General features: G+C 45.4%; 1 protein-coding gene across 1 annotated transcript in view; it reads right to left on the bottom strand.

The window, feature by feature from the left end:
* GRB14 (growth factor receptor bound protein 14) overlaps positions 1-26,507 on the bottom strand; it is a 1,091,974-nt gene that overhangs the window by 1,039,534 nt on the left and 25,933 nt on the right. The window lies entirely within an intron of this gene.

Below are 26,507 nucleotides of genomic sequence, written 5' to 3'. Positions count from 1 at the left end.
GTTCGTCTTCAACAAATTAGTTTGGATAATTTGCATTTGAGAAGTCTGTTTATTCTCTGCACAACTTTGTTGGGCTGCGGGTGGTAAATTGAACACATCCGGTGCTTGATGCCAATTAGTGCTGTGACGTGCTGAAACAGTGCATTGAAAAAATGTGTGCCTTTGTCTGACCTTAAAACCTCACACACACCCATTGAGGGAAAACCTTGGGTACCAAAAATCTCGCAGTACATTTGGCATCAGGATATACAGACGGCCCTGCTTACACCCACATTGAGAAAGGGCATACCACTACTATGAGATACCAAGAGTCATTGCAACATTCACCCATATCGGCATAATCTATATGTAATTCATGGAACGTCTCAGTAGGGCCAGACAATGTGCCCTGTAACGTCTGTCACGTCATCCCTGTACTGAAACGTTGACATGTTGTACAGTGTATGACCATGTCTGAGATGCTTTCTTTGACATTTGGTATGAACCAGTCCCCTGTATATCTGCTGCAATGTGCTGCTTCGAACTGTGGGACGGATGGTGTAACTGCTCAAATGCTACTTAGCTCAAATGCTCAAATGCTACTGCAAGCAGCTCCTGGGGAATCACTGTCTCTTGGGGATTGCTTGCATCCTCTTCATAGCCACAATTCCTTTTCCTGTTCCCTACCCTGTAACTCCATTATCTGGGAGATAGGCAATGTTGTAGAAAGTGTTGGACGTTCACTGGCTGGTGAGGTGGCTACAATATACTCAGCAGGCATTTCATTTGGCAGATAAGTTGCCATTTTGTCTGCCGCAACGGAGGCTGCGTTCCTCATTGATATTTTGTCTGTCCCATTAGAGTGGGCGGCGCACTTGACGACCGCCACAACAGATGGCTGGGATGATGCTTTTAACACTGGGGTTCCATCTGCCCTCTGAAAACCCCCTACTCTTCCAGCAGGAGAGACCGGTGTGCACAGGTCTTGTGACGTATGCTGAGTCTGAATATATTGTAACATGGCACCCTCGAGATACTCTCATTGCTTCAATAAGCGCTATGAGTTCCACCACCTGTGCAGAATAATTTATGGGCAATCTTTTCATAACCATTGTCATGCCCCCTTCCTCAAGTCATACTACTGCTGCCCCTGTATATCTTTGTCCATCCTCCTGGTCAATTGTGGGTGACCCATCAACAAAGAGTACCTCCCACTCCCCTAAAGTACATTTTTGCACTTTTGGGATGTCATTCTCTTCCCCCTCGTCTGTGGCGCAGTCATGCAATGTCAGATCTTCGGCAATCGGCATAACTGTTAGAAAGGTGGCCGGATTCACTGTTTTGCATCCAACCACATGAATGGGGGGCTTTGAGATAATAATCTGGTACAGCAAAGATCTCTGTGTATTCAGGGTAGACTTTGGCTTTTCTAGGATGGCAAATAGAGAATGTTTCACATACAGCGTAACTGAGCACCCCATTACAATAGTAGAACTAAATGCAGAAGCTGCTAAAGCTTGTTCACACACAAACTGGCCTTACATCACTGAATCCAATGTGCCACTATAACAGGCCAATGACTTATGGCCCATAGTACTTTTCTGTGTCAACACTGCAGTCATGAGCTGGCCATGTGAGAAAAAGTAAAATTCCTGTGTGTAGTCTGGGGTGGCCAGTACGGGTGCTAAACTAATGACATCTTTTAGATCATCAAACTGTTTGATCATAACCACAGTCCACTGTAACTTATGAACCTTTGTTGTTGGTGCTTCCCTAAGGGCCAGCAGAAGTGGTCTCGTGTATGCTGCATAATCTAAGATCCATGCCGTACAGTAGTTGCACAGCCCCAGAAACTTCTGCATTTCTTTAACTGAGGCAGGTCTGGGGGTGGCGTGTACTGAAGCTGCCCTATCTGTTAGTATCCTTTTACCATTTGCTGATATGAACTGTCCCAGATACAGCACCTCCAGTTGGCAGTATTGCAATGTTGCCATATCACCTTTGTACCCTTTATAGGCCATCAATTGTCAGAGTCTAATGGAATCCCTTTGGCAGTGCTGCTCACTGTCACTGCACACTAACAGGTCGTCGACATAATGAATAATCATGCTAGCTACCTGAATGTTCCCTAAATCAGCGTGTAGTATACAGTTAAATATACTTGGCCTCTCACAGTACCCCTGTAGTAACCTAGTATGTTCGAACCGCATCTGGCCTTGTGTAAATGCTATGAGGTACCGCGACTCAGGATGGAGTGAAATTGAGAAGAATGCATTTTTCAAGTCCACTACTTTGAAGTATGTGGCTTCTTTGGGGATATTGCGTAAAATTGTTCAAGGATTCGGGAAAATGTGACATTCTTTTTGTACCATGTCATTTAGGGGACACAAATCCTGTATCATTCTCCAATTGCCCCCTGTTAATTTTTTTAGAGTGTATATCAGTGTGTTACACAGAGATATTGATGGCACAATGATCCCCATGTCCAGTAGACCCTGTATCCTATTTCTGATACCCTCCTCCGCTTATCTTGATAATGGATATTGTTTTACCCTGGGCAGCACAGCACTTAGCTTCCGTGTTATATGCACAGGGGTCACGTCTTTCAGTAGTCCGACATTATGTGGATTTGCAATGCACAACTGCGAAGGTACATGTTGTAAGTCCTCATCAAGAAATAGAGGTGGAGTTAGTACTGCCATCAGGGGGCACTGCACCCTTCGATACTGTACAATTATGACACAAAGGATACACATCTGTAATATTATCTCCCCATTTGTGTCATTGTTCTGAAACAGCTTATCATCCATCACTTCCTTTAACTGTACTGTCAGATCTATACAGAGCACTGTGCGCCATTCACACCTGTCCTTGTCCATTCCTATCATGACAACCCTTTTTTCAGAGACCAAAAATACCTGTAAATCCAGCAACAATATTGTTCCTGCCACCACCTCAGGTGACACAATTGGGCGAAATATGAAATCTGTAGTTACTCACCAACATTGCTTAGCAATCTGAGGCCCCACCTCCAATAGCACAGTAATACCAAAAATGAACATATCCTGGTCCATGTGGGTCCCTCCCGCAAACCACCACCTCCCCTGTCATTGTATGTATCACCAGCATTGCCCTTACTGCGCATATCCCAGGTGTGGAGCAAACTATACTACGATCTGTGAATGATATTGTCATATTTAGTTTGCTGAGCAGATCCCTGCCCAGTAAATTAGCAGTAGAACTTTGGGAATATCGCAAGGCAGCCCATACAGCCCATACCACCTTCCCTCCCACCCTTAGGCCAGCCCCTCAGTGTATGGAACCTTGGAAATAGCCCCAGAGAATTCCCGCATGTCAAGATATTTGCTTGATAATGGAAAATGTCCCTCCATGATACATGATTTCATTGCACCCGAATCTACCATACATAGGAACTGCTTGTCTCCTATCTCTGCCCCAACACAGGTTCCTCTTCTGGGTGCATGGTCATTGACAAGACCAGACACGTGAGTGATCTTTGTGGGCTGTCCTAATCAGGATATGTGTTTGTTCCAGGGAATGAGAATGGGTTACCCCCATCACTGTTGCTCCTCCAAACAGGGCAGTGGTTCTTCCTGATAACCTATTGATTGGGGCCACACTGCCCTGCTGTTACATCTGCGGGCTTCATACCGGTATACAGATACTTGAGGCTGCTGGTTGTATGTCTAGGGTTGCCCCTGTGGATACCCTTGATTTTGATACCCTTGAACCTGTTGCATATCCCCTAGTCCTTGGGGCACTTTGGGCCCTTGGCCCTGCTGCAGCAACCCGTAATTATACCCCATTCCAGACCTGCTCCTGCATTTCCTTGCAAGATCACCCCACCCCAAACAATTTCAACATTGTGATGGTCCAAACCTACCACCTCGGTGTCCAAATTCCTCCCTCTTGCTCCTCGGATTCACCTTCTTCCTCACTGCGGTCCTCCTTGTTACCACTGTGGGCTGGGATACCGTTGCCACCTGCCCCACTGTCCTTGTCCTCCTTCAGCCAGAGAGCAGAAATAGTGGCACTCACGACCTGTTGGGTGCTCTCTGTCTCCTCCACCTGTACTGGCGTCGACACATGGCCTGGACAACCATTGCAAAATTCTTTTCTACCAATTTTGCTACCTCCACCTGATGCCTTTGGGCTGTTTCCCTTTCCCACACCTTGATCCTTTTGCAATGGTGCACTATTATTCTCTGTATCGCCCCTTTGCTTCAATACCCACAATCATATCTAGTGCCTTTTTCACTTCTTTTGGCAAGCTCTGCCTTCACAATAAAATAGAAAAATGGTTTCAGTTCTCCACATCTCTTGCAATTTAAGAATACATTTAGCTGGGTCCTGATCATCGCCCTTAGCACACTGAATCAGGGACTGGAAATTAGTGGTATCTGGGAAAAGCTCTTCATAGTGCATCCTACACCTGTGCTCTAATTCCATTAAATGACAATCCACCATGTGCATCAACCCCATGGTTATTCCCGGACATCCAGCCTTAACCCACAGATCCCCAGCCTGGTCCCCAATTATAGCAACCATCAAGCTCGATGTCCCATATTGCCAGGGGCACCCCTTCTGTTTGCTTTCAAACTCATATATCCACTTACACCCCTCTGCTGTGAGCTGTGAGAGAACCTTAACCAAATTGTTTTTATCCATCTGGGGCGAGGACACATACTGTGTCCTCCCTGCCACCTTATGTATGAGGGGCATCTGCATCTTCACCCCACTTCACACACCCTTCTTCATAATTCCATTCTCTTTACCACTGCCCTCCGGCTGGCCCTATTCCTCAACCTGCCCCCCATAAACCTTCTACTTGCGGGGTATTCTCAACTTCACCCCTTTCTTCTTCTTCACCCTGACCCTTATCAAACGTATCATTGTCCTCCTCCCTCACATTGTTTCCCGACACTGTATTCTCCTGTCCAAGGATTGTCCACTCACCCTTGTTTCCCTTCTTCTCAACACATACATGTCTTATTCCTTTAGTATCCAACCTGAGCAGATCTCCATTCTCCCGAACCTTTTCCTGACACCCCTACATCCCTTACTCCTCTTGTGGATGTCTGTATCCTGTACAGCTCTGCTAACAACTCTGACAGCCTATCTTCAAACTCCCTTGACCTGACACCCGTGGATGCCGATACTTCAGACAAGTATGTGCATATGGGGGTGGGTTGAGTGGTGGCCTGGAGTGTTGCTGAAGAGGTCCCTACAACAGTGGGTACATAGGTTGGGTTTGTGTACCCACCTGCGGGACACGCTGCCAAGGGACATGATCCCCTGCATGCCGCTGGTGCCCCGCCCTCTCCTTTTCCCCTCCGGCACTTTCCATCTTTTTGTATCTGTGCCCCTGCTCCATCCCCTTGGTCCTGTGTCCTCAAACATTCACCAGAGCTCTAAAATATATTTTCTCTTCTGTAGCTGTTTCCCTTTACACTTAGCTGCTAAAAATGTAGACATATGTTCCAAAGTGCTCTTATTATGTAAGCCCTGCTCTGGCCACTGGCAGTGCATCCCCCCTTCTCCCGTCTCCGCAATCCACTGCTTATAATATTTCTCCACCCGGTCATGATACAGAGGCAGGGTCTTGTACATATACTCTATTGGTGTTCCTCCCCCCATGCTAGTGATGTTTATCTCTTACTGACCCCTCAAAGCCCCGCTAGTGCACCGCACATGCTGCCGCTGCATTTGACAGAAAAATCAACCCCCACCCTTTTCTGTTCCCCTTTCTTGAACACACACGCCACGCCACAAAACCATCCAATGCCACATCACGCCGTGACACACACAAATACTGCCTCTCCTATGGCCTGTCCTTCATCCAATAAAACACTAATACAATAAACTAAAATAACAAGCTAAAATAACAACCACTACTTGTTCCAGACCCACTCATTTTTATGAGACCACTACTTTTATTTTCGTATTCCTCCTTTAAATAATATATTTTATCATACCACCTTCCATTCCCTTCTGAGAAGGGGCTCCATGCCTTACCTTTGCATTACCTTTGCCTTACCTTATATTGCCTGACCAAAATAATATCTTTACAATGCAAATACCAATAAGAAATAACACAAACCACACCAACATCACATCAATGACCTCACTCTCCAAGTGTTCACACCTCTCACACTTCCCCACGCATGTGTCCCCTACTTTTTATCACTTACAAGAGTCTACTCACATGTGCATGCTCACTCAAACTCTTCTGTCACTGGGTTCCAACAACTGCCTGCACTCTCCTCAAAGCCACACCCCACTTCAAAGAGCAAAGAGGACTTCTCTTAAAATGGCTCCTGCTAAACCACTCAGAACACATGTTTTTTCAGGACCGATCATTGTAGGTGGCCGTGGCTCCTTCTGGAGAAGCGGCCTGGAATCCTCCACAAATATGGGGGACGCTGGGATCACGTTGGGGTCACCAATTGAAGGCAAGTCCCTGAACGCTCACACCAGAGAGAATACAACCAGCTAGGGAAAAAGGCCCAAGTCAATCTTGTAAGGATAACAAGTTTTAATCGCATACACAGATGAGCGCAACAGCAAAGAACTCTGCTGCTAAGAACGCTCTGCCAAAAAGTAGTACAAGCAGAGTATTTTAAAAAAAACATTGTCACTGATAATGCAACATATACAGTAGAAACCTACACAACTGGTTGGTTGGCATGATCTGCCTGCTCCATAAGAGATGCCAGGTCATTGGTTCCCGCCCCGTCTATCCATCTTCCATTACGTGGGTGCTGCAGTGATCATCTTCTTCTCGCGTCGAAGGTCAAAGAACAAATTAATTGCACTCCTAACACAATGCTACTTTATCACTGTTATGTGCACCTGTCAGGCCTTAGGATGGGCACAGAGGAGGTTCTGGGGCACTCTAACCTTCACACACACATTTCACTCACTCCCTTCTGTGCCACCTGGCCCCAAGGTCACCACCCTCGTTTCGAACTATAATGTATCCTCCCAGCACCTTGCAATACAAATCATATGATTGTTGCTCAACGACGTGCACTGTCTGTCCCCATTGAACATTTCAGGACTTGTTACTTGGTGGTCAAAGGGCACCTGGTACCATGGAATTCAGGGATCTTAACGTTTAGTGAGTTATATGGGCTATAACTCAAGGTCGCCTGGAGATGGGTCCGGTCATACTTTGGCCAGTTTGAGATAACATGCACACCGTTCGATCAATGAATAGGTGTTGTGGCAGTTGGGGGTGTGAGCTGTCCTCATGGAGTCTCAGGCACGGCTGACGATTTCCCTCGTCTCGCAATTTGGGCCTAGTGCATGCAATAGCGCATTCGCCTCTCACGCCATGTGTTTTACCTATGATTACTGACATTGTGCGCACAATAGCAATGTTGCTTGCTACCTGTGCTACACTATGTGGGTTGATTATATTGAAGTGGGGTCCTATATATTGGGAAGTGGTCCTTTCACAACCCCCCCGGCCCATCATAGTGCTTTGAATGCATCTTGCCTCACTCTAAAGTGCTTATGGGGGTGGAACATGGCTGCACCCTTCCCAACAACCTCCCCCCAAGTTGCCAGGGGATGGTAGCCGCTATCTCATCCTGACCTTGGGGGTGGCTTTATGAGGGAGGATCACATGGAAGGGAGACAAACTCTGGGGAGATGTCATGGGTTCATCGGGTGAGACATGGTATCCCCCGATTTCCCCCAATTTCTCATGTAAATTACCCTCCCATATCTAATACCATCATGGCTTATTGTAATATGCTCACTCCTCCTCCTATGAAGAATAGGGAGATCACCCCTTACAGTTCCTCCTACCATTCATCCAAGAATCATGTTTTATTTAAGACTACTGAAAATGCCTATCCAGACCAATTCCAAAACCCTGACTTCTTGTCCCAGAATGACCAAAGTACTGGAACGAAGAAGAAGAATTGATCAATACAGAATGAGAAAGGCCCCAAGCACAGTGAGCATTCTAGTGTTTACTCATATCCACCTGTGCCCAGGAAGTTTAAAAGGCAAGTGAAGCAGAACATCAATGTCTGCTGTTGGCGAGAGAGAACAGTGTCTCTCCATGAGGCTGAGGAGATCTCAGGGTGAGTACCGGCATGGTGGAGCCAGGAGGCTCACCAGCGAAGAAGAAGGAGAAGACTGCAGAGTAAGGAAGACATGTTGTGAGAATGCTAAGAGTTAGCAAGGGACAACTAGGCATATGTAGGTGATCCCCACCGATGCCCAGAGCAAAGCAGACTCTGGGAGTGGAAGCTGTGAGAACCAAAGAAACCAGGCGGAGGCAGTCACGAGATGGAAGAGAATGAATCACCATCAAATAAGAATAAAATGGAGAATGTATTTGATATTAGAAGGGGAAACAAAATGAAAATAAAACCCCTAGAAGAAGATAAATGCAAATTGTGCAAATGAAGGAAAACCCAAGACCGGAATATATATCCGTAAACTATATATGCAAATAAAGTGGGTTTGTAACTATGGAAAAGGGCAGGAGGCCCATGTGAACCTAAGAGGGCCTGGCAGGACAGTACACCAGGCAACCATTGCAAAAGTGTGAGCACAAGGAGACCTGGCAGGAGAGTACACCAGGCATTCCATCACAAGAGTGTGAACCTAAGATGTCGTGCCAGGGTAGTATGCCAGGTAATCAGACCTCTGTTGTTTAATAAGAATAAATACCTGTGTTGTTTTAAAAAGAGATCTTGAGAAGGAACATCAGGTCTAGGGAAGGATTCTATGAACCAGATGTTCAAGCGAAATACAATTACAAAGCAAAGACAAGTTTTTTATGTCAACATTGTTGTGGGCCAAGAAAGGCAGCAGAACTGTTGGTTGTGAACTTCAGATATATTGTTGTGAGCCAAGAAAGGCACAAGGAACTTTTTTTTTTAAAAAGGGAATCTTCAGAGGATCTTGAAGAATCCAGGTTAAGGGAGTCCTCCTCTGGAGACAGGACCCTTTTCCTGGCAGAACTGTTTGGTTGAAAGCTAGTTTTTCTTCTTTTTATGGACACTTTCTCGAACCTTTCAAGGTAAAAGGCATTTCCCGTTTCACCTTAGAGTTTAGTTTTAGTGCGAGGGTCAGAATAGTACTTCGGACACAGGACAGTTTTAATTTTGGACATTCTGATACTGACAAATCCTCAGGTTTTGTTTTAGGTATGGGAGTTCCCCTTAGAGCAGGGTCAGAGGGGCATTTTCCAAACCCTTTTTATTTTCAATAAAAGTATTTAACCAGAAGCAAAGCTAACTGGTGTCCGAGTTTCACTCCTGTCTCCTCACACATAGTAAATTGGAATAAATTAACGTAGGACTAATCATTCACCGACTGCATATAATAGTTTATGAATGTGCAATTAGAAAAATGGTCTCCTTATATATTTATATATTGAGAGAAAAAACTAAAGAAATGTGGGATAATATGGTTGCAGCGCAAAATAACAAAAAATAAAAAACATTTGGCAGTTATGGTAAACTGCACAACCTTAACTCGCACCCCCGCCATGCACTGCTCAGACTTACACCCAGGACATGGTAGATGACATGACAAATGGCCTTTTTATCCAGGTTTTATACCTTCAAGGACCAGGATTAGGTGTTTTCCATGAGATTGAGATTATATGTTACATGTCTCTGCCTACCTTCATTTTCAATATATTATTTTTCTTGGCCACATCTTCCTTTGCCAGAGAACACTGGGTCCTGCCTGCAAAACGAAGCTCCCTGGGACTACAATATCCAGGACCCTGCCTGCAAATGTAAAAGCCATCTGGAGCAGTGTTACTGCATCCCAGAGGGATAGGCAACACACTGCCTTACTTATTCAGGCTCCCCTGTGTGTCCAGCCTGGGCATCTGCATCCAAGGGCCAGAAGTAGCAAAGGGCATTTTCCTGTTTGCTCCTGTAGGGTCCTGAAAGGGCCTTGGGCCAGACCCCTGTTCAAGCCTGAACGTTGCTGAACTCACCCTTTACCTGGCTTCTGCTTCCATGCATAGGGATCATTCCACCTAGTGACTATCCATTCACTGCAGAGCTTCTGTTACCACACAGGACCAATAAACAATGTGTTTTAAGCCTGTTAACTGCCATTTAGGTAAACATATATACATCCAAGTTCAAACCAATTTACAAAAAAAACACTTTGGTTTAAGGTTCCACCAATTAAATAACATTTGGATGCAGGGGAGGTAAAAATAGACTTATGGTCTACTGACATAAAAATGCATGGAATCTGCTGTCCAAGTTAATGGAAACCCCTGTCTCCTGCACACCACAATACTGAAAGTCAGTCAACAATTGTGATTGTAGAAGAAAATCATTAAACCTCACAATGATAGTAATTTCAAAGCAATTAAAGTTCAAGATGAAAGTCTCAGTCTTCCAGTTTGTTAAAATATTTCTTTGTTTAGTTACGAAAGGTAATGCCCAGGGGTAAACTATTCTACTCACAAATTCACATCACTGTCCTAAACCTTGGATCACCACTTAAATTCAGACCCTCAAAACAAACATACACCATGACCTATGACGCTGGCATGAATTATGGACTCCTAGCCTACTCATGAGCTACATAAATTCCCATTTCTGCCCTAACATCTGCACTGTACTCTGCAAATACTCCCTATTTACAAACCTAATCTTCTCTTTCATCTGCCCTCTAATCTTTGCACAGACCTCCCAAGCCAATATACATTTCCTTTCCCTTTCTGTCTTTGCTCACTACTTTTTCTACAAAACTTCTACAATTTCACTCTCGCAGCCCTCCTCTCTCCCTCCTAAACCCTCGTTCTGTCCGCCACCTTTTAGACTCACTCTTCAACTCTTGACTACTTCTCCCCTTCTCCCCTACCTCGCCTATTGAATAAGCACCCATCCTTCACTTGCACTTGTATAAACCCTTTTGCTCCACAAATGGTCAAAGAATTAGTCTCAATAACTTGTGTTTATCTCTCTAAGCCTAAGCTTTTTATCCTCCCTCTCTCTGCTGGACTCTTCCCTGCCTTCTTCAAATCTGCAACTGCCTTAGCCAGAAGCAACCCACTGCTGACCCAAACTTTCAAGCAAACTATCGCCTAGTTTATTTTCTTCCCCATTAAACACTCCACCAAGACTGCACTAATGCATGTTTCCAACTTTCTTTCTAATGCTCACCACTCCAAACTCTCTTTTATCCTCATTCGTTTGGACCCTTCTGCCGCTTTCTACATGGTTGACCACACCTCTTTCGTCCTCACTCTCCTTGAAGTGGATTGCCTAGAATTTTTCTCCTTTAAAATTGCTTGAAACACAGAAGCATCTGACCCCACCCCTCACCCTTCGATGTCCCCCAAAGAACAGTCTTTGGACCTATGCCCTGGCAAGACATATCTCATCCTTTGGCTTTCATTATCACTATCAGCATTTTGCTCATGATGCTCAAATATTTTTCTCCTTTAACCCAGGCATCTCAGAACAGATTGCAAATTGTCTCACTGCAATTTATCACTGGATGGCTTTCCGCTGCTTCGTGTTGAAATCTTATAAAAACAGAGGTTATCTTTCTCCCGGCTTCCAGTGTCATCCCTATCCTGCCCCCGCCCTCCTAACTCCTTTCTGCTTGATCTTTTTTCCTTGCTCACCCAAAACTCGTAACCATGGGTCCTCTCTGATAGTGACCTACAACTGCAACAGTTCATCACTACCACTGCCTCTGTTGTTTGTACTAACCTCCTTAAAATTCAGAACAGTCAGCCTTTTCTTACTAACCAATCTACAAAATATCTAATCTCCACTGTTGTGCTCTGCAAAGTTAACTACTGCTCAAGCCTACTCTTCGGCCTTCCTCTACTCCTCCCTAACACAAGACAAATTCCTCAGTTTTCCTACCAACACTATCTACAATTTACCCAGATTCTCCCCCACTTCTGCTTGCTGACAACAAGCTGATTGGCTCTCCATGCACAACTGCACTCTCTTCAAGTTCCTTCTCCTACTCTACAAAGCTATCAATGGTATTACTCCTCAGTGCCTCTCTGATTGCATCTCAGTTTACTCACAATCTCGTTCCCACCAATCATCCTATGCACTCAACCTCACCATCCCACACCCTCCTTCTTTCACTGTTTTTCCCCTTTTGCCCCACTCCACTGGAACTCACTGCGCATAACAATCAAAGCCAGCCCAACTGTGGATCTTTTCAAAGCCAGCTTAAACTTTGTTTACTTGCTAAAGAGTGAGATCCCCCAGCCGTCTCCCCCATATCCTCCATACCTCATTACACCACTACCACCAGTGATGCCTAATAATGTAATTTTGTATATTTAAAAAGTAATTCTCTGTAGCTTTTAGCCCTTGCCCCCTTAAGGTAATGTCACCTTTGTATGCCACCTGTTTTATTTATTATTTCTGTGAGTTGTGTTTTGCCCTTGGTATGAATCCAACTTTTTTACACCCATGTAAACTGGCTCACTGCTTGTTGGCATCTTTGTGCTATTGTGCAGGCAGCCTTTGTGGGAATGCCTCCGCTATCTGTAGATGTTTTATTGGGAGGCATTTCTGATCGAATTGATATCCCTGTTTTTCAAATAGATACAAAAACAAATGGATGTATTTAATTTCGTGGGATTCAGATTATAATCTTTTATTTATATGTTACATATTGTGATGATGTATTTTAAATGCATATTTAAAAATGAAAGAAAAAATGAATAAAATGTATATTAATGGATAAGAAGTACAAATGTTAGCTCTTGGGAGAGTGTCTTCAGAAAATCAGATATTAGTTGTGTCATAGCAGACAGAGGAACACTAATCAGGCAACACAAAGTAGGAGGGTAGTAAATTGTTGTCTGTGTGACTCATCCCCCCATATTTCTGGTGCTCCCTCCAAATAAATCAGGTGAGCATGACACTCGCACAAGCTGCCTTCAGGGATTCCCTACATTTCCTCCTCCCATGTGTCTCCTGATGCCACATTTCTCCCTCGTCCACTTATTTACCATTCTTAATCTGGCGCTTACAAACTCTACCGAACTCTGCAGCACATTGTGCTTTAAATGCTCACAGACTGTCATGATCCCAGCCTTTGCTTCGACAACTTCACTTGCTTCCGGTGAATGACCGTATTGAATGTAATACTCTCTGCATCACTCATCAAGCATTTCATAAAGCAGGTGCGTCCTATTTGCAAGCTAAACTAGTTCCTTAGCAGACAGATAGCGGTTTACGTTCAGCTTCTAAAAATCTACTAAAAGTCCCTCCATACTGTGAAGAGCGTGCAGCTGGCCGCTCTTTTTCAGTGCGTGCCCCTGTGTGGTGGAATTCTCCCCATCTTTGGCTGTGTGAAATCACTGACCACAAAAGCTTTCGTAAGGCCTTGTGTTAAGCAGAGTTACATACAATACTTTTTGGGAACACTACACACAATTAAGACTACAGTTGTAAGCACAATCTCACCTTTGGTACAAGCCTGTGCTACACAATTAGGTGGTAGCAGTGGCTGAGCAGCCAGACTTATCTCAAGAGGGATGTGAGCAGTACAAGATGTTACACAAAGGACTTGCAATCACAGTAGTTCAAACAAACACTTATTCAAGGTTTCTTGGTAAAAGACTTTACATTTATTTACACATTTAGTTAGAAAACATTCCACTAGTAAGAAGCATCTCAATATCAGACTATAATACACTACGGTACACAACCAATACGTTTCTGAACAAGTTAGGCTCCCCTGAAGTGGGAGCAAAATGGCACTTCAGTAACTTTCAAAAGGGGGAGAAAGACAAAAGTTATAAGAATCAAAACACAATTACTTTCAGAGGCAGGGCAAATAGTTTCAGTTCACTACAAGAGGCAATTAAATTCAATAGGCCTGGGCCAAAGTTAATGGTTCAGTGTCTTGGATAGGAAAGCACAGTTCTGGTAGTAAACGGTTAAGTCTTTGCCAATGTTCTTAGAAGTAGTTGGCCAGATAAAGAGTTATATGTCCGTTTAGGAGTGAACAAGACTCCAAAGTTGGGAAAGTTTCACAAACTTTCACCGCGGCAGAAACAATTTCCACACTGTTTTTGCACAGTATTTTATGGATGAAGAAAAGCTGTATCTGAGGCAGTTGTTCCTGGTAGTTCCTGCAGATCTCGCTTTTCCTGAGCTTCAGCCGTGGGGACAAGAAGGAGGACGATGGGAGGTTCCTGCACTGCCCAGGGAAGAAGCCAAATGCTAAAGTCCACAAACTGGTATCCTTCTCACTGGCTATCCGGTTTTCAACAGCACTCTGATGAAAATTCGACCAGTATGGAGACGGTGTCCAGGTGGCTTGCGAGTTGGTTGTTCCCACCAGCTCAAGGGAAGAAGTCGTCCTTGAAGGGGCTTCTCTGTCGAGGGAGTTTCAGGCAATTCGGACCTGCAGCAGGGCTTCACCGATGGTCCATGAGTTGCAGAAGTCGTCTTCATTCAGCTCATCTTCGGTTCTTTCGTTCCAGTAGTCGACTCTGCCTTTCAAGTCCCAGAGACCTGCTTTTAAACAGTTTTTTCCCATTCATTCCACCCTAGCTGTCACTCACCCAGCAGGGTGGCTGTCCTTGCTAGACAGTCGGCCAGCCTATCACGCCAGAGTGCAATTAGGTCTCCTAGGAGACTAAGCACAGGGAGTTTCAGGCACTTCCCTCACATCCTGTCCACCCCAGACACTCAGGCGCCAGAGGAGGTCTTCAGCACTGAAGCCCGCCAAAGGCCATTGAACAAAGGGACCAAACCTGGTTTGGCGCGCAGAGGCAAACACTAGAAGGACCTTTCCTAAAAGAAACAGCAAAAAAAGATGACATGAGTCTGTTTTTACAGAGGGGTTTTGGACACCATATTGAAAAACTTGGCTGAACCGATTTTTAGCTACCGGTGTTCGCGGTCGGGAAAATTCATGGTAGTTTGTTCTAAAACCACTGCCACCAGCCATTTAAAGCGGAAAGGGTAATATTTGACTGTTACATGAGTGTTTAGACATAGGGGATGCTAGGCAACCACTCCAGCACTCTATAGGAAGATAGTGTGTGCTGGGTCTATGAATTTAAAAAGACTAACAAAGTAAATTTAACAGTACAGGCACTGGGAGACAGTAGTCAGTCCCAGAGAAGGTATTTAAACCTTGGGAAGTCTGAAAGATATCCCTGTGCCGCTGCACTGAAGGTGCTTACCTACTGACTTCTCCCACCACACTTAGGCCAGTGTGACTCTCCAACAAGCTGCCCTCACAGCAATCAGTCACAAGCATGTATGTTTTGCCATGACTCTCTCAGAATCCCTCACCTTCAACTCTCACTGACTGGCACGTGGATTGTGCACCCACTTGACTTAATGCATCAAATGAAGCTGCTTAAGCAAAACCATCACTAATTCGAACTCTGCCTTGGTCGCAGTCACTCACTACTTCTCCCTCCGCTTCTTCTTCTCAACAACTCTAACTCCACTCCAATTTATTGTCTCGTCCCTACATTTCCAAGCCTGCCTCCAAAAACGATGTCCTGCCTCTTTGAAACTGAAAAGGAGTTCCAGACATGCGTTCTTCTTTAAGCAGCGTGGTCGAACTTCAGACGAATGTTGATGTTCAACGACCTTGATGAATGACCTGAAATTCAGATGAGTCGAGGCTCTAATAGGGAAGTTCATCTTGGGCTATTGGAAACTAGAAACCGCCACTGTCCCAAAAGTGATTTTGATGCACAGTAGGTTATTACTGCACACCTCACGCGTGCCTTTTGCAGTCTACTGTATCCTCACCCTGTGAACACGGTGAACGAAATAAGAGTTATTGTAGAGCCACCATTATAGAATAGGACTTACTGCTGTGGCTGGGAAACAAGTAGGAAGGTACCGGCAGCCACTTAGATGGTTCCTGACCTGGGTCAGTTAGTAGCATCACCATCTGGCCATGCGTCTGTGTGAATCATTCGATTAGCATTTGAACACCTTCAGTCAGGATATACTATTTAATCTTTGGCTATGCGTGCTAGCTCATTTCTAGGCCTTTTACCTTGAAGCAGTGCCTAGCCCACTAGTTGATACCGGTTAAACAAGGTTTTGTTACTATGTTTCTTTACACATTAGCCATTTACAATCTTACACTGCAGCGGACACTAGCACCATCTAAGTATTTAGGTACTGGTGTCATAGGCTGAGGTTCTGATACCCAGAACCATTCAAGCTGCGTGCACACCACTAACATCCAGATTTGATTTCCTATGAAGGTGTTGATGTACCCTGCTTGGAAATGTGGTTGCCATGTCACCCGAATGGTATGTCATTTTATACTCAGAGCACATTTCAAACCTTGGTTGTGATTCGACATGCTTCTTGCCTGGTATTTGTAAGCTCCAGTAAAGGTCAAGACACGATTTTAAATCGCATACACGGGCGAAACTTGTTGAGCGGAACACTGAAGGACATTTTATCAAAGCAAAGAACATTTACTTTTAGAAAGTGACCATTTGAATTATAATGTCAATTGTCTCTGAGGCATGAATGAAAAGCTTGATGCTAAGTTTTAATAAAAGGGTCAGAGGTTGAGATCCCAAACGCTGGCATGCATTAAACTTGGCAGACATGCATAAAGTACGATTTTAAAAAAGGCTTTTGTACAATAGTATTCAGGGCCCATGGGACTATTTTAATGCCTCCCTCATTAAAACAAAAAGTAAGACTGTATAATTTATTAATCTATGGGCATATTTTATGAAGAATACATTTCGGGGATGAGAGACAAAATGCAATATTCATTTGAGCCCTGATGATCTCTTCAGATTCAAACCAATGGCACACTCTACATTTGATCGCATTTTTATTAAACGTCAAGGTCCAGACAATTGAAAATAGTAGAATCCCATTGAAGTATTGTATTCTTAAAGGTGAATTGAAAGTCTAGGCGAGGCTTCCATGCGCAGCGGATGTGGAGGGTCCCAGATCATGGCTGTGAGTGACACCCTTCCAGAGTGCACGGATTGAGGTTTGGTGGAGCACTGATTATTAGGAGCTCTGGATTGGCCCAACGCCTTTATATGTCTCTCTTGGCTGGTCTAATAAAGGCCCTTCTACACATCTTGCGTGCCCATGCCCCTGATTACCCAATATGCTAATCCTCTCACAGAATTGGAACATGCCCTGTTTTTTTCCGGGAGTCAACAAGATAGAGAAGGTTGTTTCTTCTTTTTTTATTTTAGTTTTTATTTTTTTTTATGAATTGGCACAGGTGTCAATTCTTAATTAGATCATAACAGGCTGCCAGCCGGAGTCTCTATATTTGACAACACATATGAATTCAATGAGAACTTGAGCTGCAGTGGAAGTTCTCCCCCCTTGGAGTATGGAGAAAGCTCAAAATGTGTGCAGGTTGAGTGCATTACACAGAATCTCTAGAATTAAGTGCCTCTCCGTCATGGAAATATCGCCTTTAATTCGGTACTATGACAATGGCTAAATTGCATGCATGTTGCACCTGGGCTGCTGCCTTTTAGACATGACGCAAGATAGTGATGCCGAATTTTGGACGGGGTCCTATGGAAACGGAATATAGTCGTGCTGTTTAGTTTGTAAATGGCTTAAACTCTTTTGAGGAAAGGTCTGTTTATGGTTGCAACCAAATTCCTGAAGATACAGTGAACAAAAAAAAAAGAGCATCCTAGAGAGACAGGGACCCAGGGTCGTTTTTTTCCCAGCGCCTGGCAATGGGGAATTCCAGGGGCATTACAGCCCCAGCGGTCCCAGTAATTTCCCATTGCCAGGCGCTGGGAAAAATTACTCCCCATTCCCATTGAGTCCCATAGGACTCAATGGGAATGGGGAGGACGGATGCACCGGCACTGTGTGCAGCAGTGCTGGTGCATCAGTCAAGGTATGCGAGCGGGTGCCGTTCCGCCAACAGGTCAGACCTGGCGGGGGAAAGGCACCCGCTCGCAGAACTCGGAGTATGCCGGTCGGTAACAACAGTGTCAGTACCTTATCAGCACCATTGTAACCGGACCGGAATACTCATAATGAGGCCCAGCGTCTTGTTTTTGTAGGCAGGAGAGTTGAAGTAATAGTGGACATGTTATACTGAAGCGTAGGCTCCAGGCCCTGTGCGCAACTGCATGGAGCTGGTGGCATGATTGTGTCTCTCCTCCTAAGAGGAACATAGTTGTGCACGCAAGTGTTATGTTTCCTTTTTTGTATTTGTAGTGCTGATCCCGGGTCCCAGAAATGCTTAGTAGGAATAATGTTGGTGCAAAATGGGATAGAATGTAACTGTTTTGGGCCTTCCTAATCTCCATTATTATACTGTTGTAACAACCGTATAACAAAAATATAACAAAGCCATCTTATCTTCTGCATATTTTAGGATTTAGAAGTTGCAAGATTGATAGGAGCTGATATTCAAGTGGCCTGCTGGGCGAAGCATTAATATTTGGAAAGAGAAATCTGTGCAGAGTACACATCTCTTGCTATGACTGTTTTCTGATTCAAAACGTCTGTGTTTTTATTGTTTTTATTAATTCTCATGGCTAAAGTATCGAGCCTTTTACATAACTTACAAATATAAAAACATACACAAAAGGAATGCATAATATATATATATATATATATATATATATATATATATATATATATATATATATATATGTGAACATTTGTGGCTTCCAATCGGCACCACATTTTGCATAGTTACCTTTTATGACCGTACGGACATTACTGGAAACATCACATCTGGACACCCCACCCATTTCTCTGGATTTCAGCAAAGTGAACATTTCGGTGTGCTTTTGTTGGTTTGTGGCTGCCTGCATGTTCCCTATACAATTCCACACTGTTTTGCCAATCTGCACCAAATTGTGCACAGTTCCCTGTTAGGACCCTTCAGACATTACTGGCTGCATCACATCTGGACACCCCACCCCTATTCACAGATTTCAGCAAAAGTGAAAATGTGGGTGTGAGTTTGTGGGGCTTTCTGTATGTTCCCCGTACAATTCCACACCATTTATCCAATCTGCACCATATTTCGTACAGTTGCCAGTTAGGACCCTCTGGACATTACAGGCTACATGACATTTGGACATGCCACCAATTTCCTTGTATTTCAGAAAAAGTCTCTGGATTTGTGGCTTTGTGTATGTTCCCCTCACAATTGCACACCGTTCCACGAATCTGCCCCAAATTCTGCAGTTACCTGTACCTATGAGGGAATGAAAGCCTGGGCAACACCGGGTATATCAGCTAGTCACTTATAAAACCAGAATCTCATCCATACAAAAAATGTCTTACTTCACAATAAAAGACATCACTTTGCGTCAGTACAAAACAAAATACATACCAATAAAATGCATCAATTATGTGCCATATCTTCAGGAGCATTGTTAAATTCATCCTTTATGCATTATTTCATCTTTCATTAGACAATCATATCTGTGACATCTGATCCCAAACATGCGATGTGGTATCCACAATGACCAGGATTTGAGCCGAACAAATTGCAGACCAAAATTGATCAGAATGTACATTTTCTATTGTAGAGCAAAAAGGCTCGTAACATATGAGATAGCATTCATACACAGTTATACAACTGGTCAGTATATGCCTGCTAGTATCTATCTGAAGATTACACAAAGTCAACAAAGCCTTTGTTCACGGGACATGTTAACCCACGCACCAGTATAGTCCAAAACCGGGAGACGATTTAGACGCAAATATAATATAAAACGTCTAAGATACTGGGAGTAGATTTTAAATAAATAGCTGTGCGGTTTTCGTGGAGTGAAACCCTGCAGTATAAATTCTGAGTATGGGGGGCGTGGCTAACTTGCCATGGACTAGGACGTGCCTATGAGAGCTGCTCTGGTGATCTGACTTTGATCCGAATGAACACACGTTAAAAATGACTAATCTGCTTTAAGAATGGACGCACGTGCGTGGGAACAGATGCCCTGTCACGTCTGCAGAAACCGAGCAATTTGTGCGAGAAGCTGAAGTGAAACTGACTTCGGAACATTCGGCTGCGTTGATACAAAGTAACCAAGATGGCGGCTAACAAAGGAAGGACGGCCGTGGCAATAAGAGCAGCTGTATGGGCTCGAGCGCGCAGCGCATGAAAAAGACATTGCCACTTGGAGATCTCGCTGATCCTTGCTCCTGAAGAGGTGAGCGGCGACCGTGGGTGAGGCCGTGTGTTTATGTGGGGCTTGTGAGGCGGACGGACCTAGGCTGTGAGCACGGTAGCCGTATGCGAGGTTCAGTGGGGAGCGGAGCTTGGAGACTGTGCAGCCCCCTCAGTCGCGTAAGAAGATAAGGCTCCCTGCCGCCTGCATGGGATAATACATTGGCAGCTAAAGGGGCTGCATATTGTAAGCAAAGTTGTGGCAAGGACCCACGTGAGGAACAGCCACCGGGTGCAGGATCAACGCGGAACGGAGTCCCCGAGTACGCGCGGCAGGCGCTCTATGAATATCTGAAGGCGCCGTGCGAGGAAACTATTGCTCCCAGGCTTGATGATCCATGCAAATCATCGGGAGCCTGACCGAATATACAGTGGATCGGAGCAGTCAGCTGGGCATTTCCCCGTGTAGTGGGCGGAATCGACTGCAAGCACTGTAAGGAAGTGTTACTAGTGCACCAGTGGGAACGCAACTACGTGGGCATTCCTATGAGGTGCCCCTGGCCACATACAATCAATAGTGAGAGAATAGGCCGTGGCGGAAAGGCTCTTGCGCCGAGCACTGGTGAGGAGTGTCAGGCAGTCCACTGCCCTTTGGAATGATTGATGCTTGGCATGCAGTGCTGTGAGAGGAATAAAAGGAACTGGCACATGGCAATCTTAGTGTGAGGTAAAGCCAGTCTAAAACATGGGAGGACATAACCAACCCGAGGACAAGGCTCAATGCATTTGGATCTACACGGGCACACCAAGGATACCAGCCTGCAATGTTGTTGTGAAGTGGCCGTGGCAAAGAGGCTCTCGTGCCGAGTACTAGTGAGGAGCGGCAGCAGCTAACAGGAGATGAATCCTCATATGGACATCGGGAGACCACCAAGCCCGCGACTGCAACTGCTCGTTGAGCATTGCTAAGCAGTTCATTGCCCTTGGGAACAAGTACCGCATGGCAAGCGGTAGTGTGAGAAGGATAAAATGGGACTGGCACGGCGCAACTTCAGAATAAGCAGCAAGCTAACTTAAAACGCAGCAGGACATAATCCGCCCAATGACAAAGCTCAGTGTACAAGAATCCATACGGGCACACCAAGGGTACCAGCCAGGGCTTAGAGTGACTCAATGGCGACAAGCATGATATAGAGCCAGAGCTGCTACGCCACACACAAAGTAACCTTAGCAGTAAGTTAACTAGAAACGTGGGAGGAAACAGCCCGCCCGAAGACACAGCTTCACAAACACGAAAACATACAGGGGCTCCTCTGAGACAACTGCCCTGGCCCTGAAGTGACACACTGGTGTTACACCACGACAGAGAGGCAGGCTTGACACGCCACAGACCAAGTAACCTCAGATACATAACAGAGATTGCAAGATGACGGGGCGAGGAACCGTTAGTAAGAGTAAAAACAAACAATCCATGATGGAAGCATTTGCCAAGATGCAGCAGTCTCCTGGGACGACAACGCACAGCGGTGCGACAGCATCGGCGGAGAGTACCACAGCGGCTGAAAACCACCAGATACTAGCGGCTATAACGGAGCTGAGAGACTCGTGGGGGATAGCGATGGTGGACCTGCGAACTTCCTTGGAGGCTAAAATAGACGCAGTAGGCATAGAAGTCACCCTACTGCGACAAGATGTCAGAACACTGACAGAGAGAACGAGCAGCCTGGAAAGTGCGGCGAAAACCAACACAGAAACCAGCACCAGCAACACAAAAGAGGTGTACATACTGAAGCAACAGGTGGCCAACTTGGAGAACCGTGCTGAAGAAGCGGAAGGAAGGGCACGAAGTAACAATATCCGCGTGGTTGGACTGCCAGAGGGGGAGGAAGGCCAAGACCCTACGGACTATGTGGAGAACTTGATCTTGCAAGAAATTGGAGCTGACAAACTCTCGCAGGGATTCACGGTGGAACAAGCACATAGAGCCCTCATGAGAAAACCGAAGCCTGGGGCCCCTCCTCGTGCGATAATTGGCAAGATACTGAACTATAAAGATCGCAAGAAGATTTTGGAGCATTTTCGCAAAGGGGGAATGATTGAAAGGGCCTTGAGTACCATCACAGCGTATCCTGACTACACAATGTTGGTCCAGAGGCAACGGTACATCTAAGTGGCAATGAAGAGGAGGTTACGCATGGCAGGAATAAAATACATGCTCCTGTACCCCGCGAAACTGAAAGTGTTCAACAACAATAGAATGTTCTTTTTTGACACCCCAGAGGAAGCAGCGGCATGGCTGGATCTACGAGGTTGCCCGGAACGAGATGCGGAGAAGGCACATGAGGAGCACGATAAGTGATTGGGATATTGTATGCATATTGATATGATGCAGAGCGGGTACCCTAATAGAGACTATGATAGTGATAAGGTAAAGGGGTGCGATCGAGTAAAGCTGACATGTGGCAGGATATCTGCGATTTTGTTGAATTTAAAGGACTGGAATATAGAAGATTGAATATATAAGCAAATAAAGTAGCAATGTGTGGTTGATGGAGATGGTAGTGAAGAAATGGAAAGGGGTTGTGGTGGGCTCGACATATTCTGCTTATACTAGAGGAGTGCTCACCTGGGTGGCGCCGCATGTCCCGTTTCAACTGTTGCAGGAAAAGGCGGAAACGGATGGGTGGATGGTCATACTGAGGGGATTGGTGGAGAATAGGGAGATAAGCATTGTAAATACATACGCCCCCAATCAAAATATGCCAGCATATTTCAGAACTCTGTGTACTAACCTTAGCATGTGTATGGGGAGTGCGGTGATCTGGGGCGGGGACTTCAACTGTGTATTAAACCCTAGGATGGATAGGTCAGATAGAAAGATTGATAGACCCACCCCAGTGGCTAAAGCATTGCTGACACTACTAGATGGGTTTGCGCTGGCAGATGTGTGGAGAACAAGACACCACCAAGACAGGCAGTACTCACACTATTCCGCCCCGCAGCAGTTGCATACGAGGCTGGACTATGTCTTTGCTACATCGGAGGTAATAACAGAGACTACTCAGCCAGAATACAAGGCGAGGGTCCTCTCGGACCACTCGCCCCTGGTTATCGAATGGCAATACTGCCCCCCGAGAGCAAGGATCCCGGCATGGCACCTCCGTCAGAGGCACTTAAGGATCCCTTTTTTAGAGAAGACATAAGGGAGGAGATTACAAACTATTTTGAGATAAATACGGGTGGTGTGGACTTGGCGAGTACATTATGGGAAGCTTTTAAGGTTGTGTTGCGAGGTGTAGCCATAGCAAAATCAAAGGGCCTGCAAGGTGGGATCTTGGCTGATCTACAAGAAATGGAGAGGGAACTGGAAAAGGCATTGAAGGGGGGAGGTGACACAGAGAGCGGCATGGAGCTGATACTTAAACTGCAGCAGAAATGTGCGGAGCTATGGGAAAGACTGTGCAACCTCAACTATAAAAAATATTTAGAGAGGCAGCATGCGGGAGGGGATAAAACAGGAAGGCTTTTGGCATGGTTATACAAGAGCGAGACCCACAGACCTACGATTAGAACGATAACGAGAGAAGATGGCAGCGTAGCCGATACCCAAGAGGGAGTTAATCAAGAGTTTGCAGATTATTACAGGTTATTATATGGAGACGAGGAGGGAAGTAGTCATGAGGAGATAACAGAAACGCTGGGGGACATAGGACTGCCTACGATAAGTGCTGAAGAAAGAGAAGAGCTAGACGCACCGATTACTTTGGAGGAGATGGGAGAAGTGGTGAGGCGGCTGCCTACTAGTAAGACCCCAGGGGCAGACGGGCTTCCAAGTGAATTTGACAAAGTATATAGAGAGGAAGTACTCCCCCCAATGCTAGAAATGTTAAATGAAGCGTTTGAGGTGGGACGTCTGCTGGAGTCACTCAGAGAGGCGATTATGATACTGCTTCCCAAACCCAACAAGCCGGGGCATAGCTGTGGATCCTACAGACCTTTGTCCATGTTGAACCAAGACAGCAAGATACTGACGGCTGTCTCGGCAAACAGGCTGCAGAGAGTTATTGGCAAACTAATACACCCTGATCAGACGGGCTATGTCCCGAATAGGAATATAACACATAATCATAGACGACTCCAACGGGTCGTCGAATGGGGGATTAAGAACGAGGCTGAAATGGCAATTGTGTCCTTGGACGCGATAAAGGCTTTCGATTTGGTCAAGTGGCCTTGGCTGCTGGCGGCCCTAGCGGGCTATGGTATGGGGCCTGGATACATAAGGTGCTATATAGTGACCCGCTGGCCAGGGTCAAAACGGGTTCAGTGATATCTGAAAGATGGCAACTTAGTCGAGGCACCAGAGAGGGGTGCCCATGGTCCCCAATGCTCTATATACTGGCCCTGGAGCCCTTGGCAATATACCTTAGACAACAATACGATACCATTGGTATTGAGATAGGAGGGGAACGACACTTGATCTCCTTATATGCTTCTGTACTTGAGGCACCCGGAGGAAAATCTCCAGTACATCTTGGAAGTGATGGAAAGATATGCAGGGTTGTCTGGTATAGCGGTGAATCCTCAAAAATCCAGCATTTTTCCGCTAGGCAGTTACAAGGGAATCCCGGTGGGACGGTTGCCGGTGTTACAAACACCATGAGCAGTTGGTACTTTCCGGTATCTTGGGATAGATGTGTACCACACAGTGGAAGAAGAGCACAGGCACAATACTGAGGTAGCCATTCAGAAGATTGAGAAGTGTATGCAGTTCTGGGTGAAGTTACCCTTAGCAATGATAGGAAGAGGGGCAATGCTTAAGATGGTGGTCCTACCTAGGCTCCTGCATTATTTTGGGAATATTCCATACATGATACCCAAGAAGTTCTTTACTAGACTGAACAGCTTGTGTAGGGATTTGCTGTGGCATGGTACCCGGAATAGGGTGGCACTATGGAAACTGCAGAATTTTTATGAAAAGGGGGGGAATAAAACTGCCTAATTATGAGGTTTACTATGTAGCGAGCCAGCTGCAATATATTGCCAAGTGGCTCTCAGATGAACAGACCCCCGAATCCAGGTTGTTTGGACAGGACTGTGCCCCGTTTTACTTAAGATAGATGATCTGGCTGTCCAAGACAGAAATGGAAGGACGCCCTAAAATGATGATGTCGGGGTGGAAGATGTGATGCCAAGCATGCCAGATGATCAGAAACCCACTCCCATGCTCCCCACAGGTGCCACTAGTCACGCTGATGGGGGGAGATAGGCAGCTGTGGATGATAATTAGGAACCACTGGGAGTCGGTGGGGCTAGTGATGATGGGAGATATCTGGCAAGAGGGGACCATCACAGATTTTGAAGTGCTGGGGGAGGAAATGGGGTTACATACGGGCCAGAATATCACGTACCATAGAATGGTGCAGATAATTAGGAAAACATGGCTCGAAACGGTACTGGAAGAAGAACCAGATGCTAGCATAGACATGATTTATGACATAGCGGAGGGAGGGCACGAGATCTCTAGACTATAAGAGATGATAATGTCCAAGGTTGGAAAGGAATTAACACAACTAAGACTAGACTGGGAAGAGGAAGTAGGAACATCGATAGAGGATGGGATGTGGGAGCATGCCCTGGGGTACCACAAGAATGTCTCTAGAAATACTAGACTAAAACAGATACAACTATATATTACACACAGGGCATATATGACACCCCAGAGGATATCTAGGTTTAAAAATGCTGGAAGACAAGCATGTCCCAAATGCGATGAAGAAAAGGCTGGCATTGTACACATGTTTTGATCATGTCAAAGAAACTAGCGGAAAAAGGGGTCACGATTGTTATTGATACAGCCTGGGCATGCTTGCTGGGGGGTTTCCCAGATTGCAGAAACTTAAGCATGTTAGCAAATTGAAAGATCTAGCATATGTGCTCGCGAAAAGAAGAATTGCCATGGGATGGAAGACATGTCACAGGCCACGGGTGGATGGAGGTGTGGTGGAGGGAGTTGCAGAAATGGGCGGAGGCCGAAACCATTGTATGGCAGGAGGCGAGCAATGTAGGGGGAGAGGAGAAGTGGGAACCCTGATGGCATGGAAATCATTAATAGCGGAATTATTTGGAACGACACGAGACCTGACATAATCCACGGAATGCGAGACCCCACCACGCGAGGCAGATACAGAAAGCGTGGAATAAATAGGTTCGTAAGGAAGGGTGGGATAAGGGGAGCAGTGACTAAAATTAAGCAATGTACAATGGAACTGTTGATATTTGTACTGCGTGTTTGGTTTGTATTGTTTTTGTTTGAATAAATCAAATAAAATTGTTAAAAAAAATAATACATTCCAAGTATCGTATTTTTGTAGCTAAGTTTTCCATTTACCTCAGAGTATCCC

The sequence above is a fragment of the Ambystoma mexicanum genome, chromosome 9 (genome assembly GCF_040938575.1).
Source record: "Ambystoma mexicanum isolate Mex_15411 chromosome 9, UKY_AmexF1_1, whole genome shotgun sequence".
Lineage (NCBI taxonomy): Eukaryota > Metazoa > Chordata > Amphibia > Caudata > Ambystomatidae > Ambystoma > Ambystoma mexicanum.
Note: the sequence above shows the minus strand (reverse complement) of the source record. Positions and strands in the feature narration are given on the sequence as shown.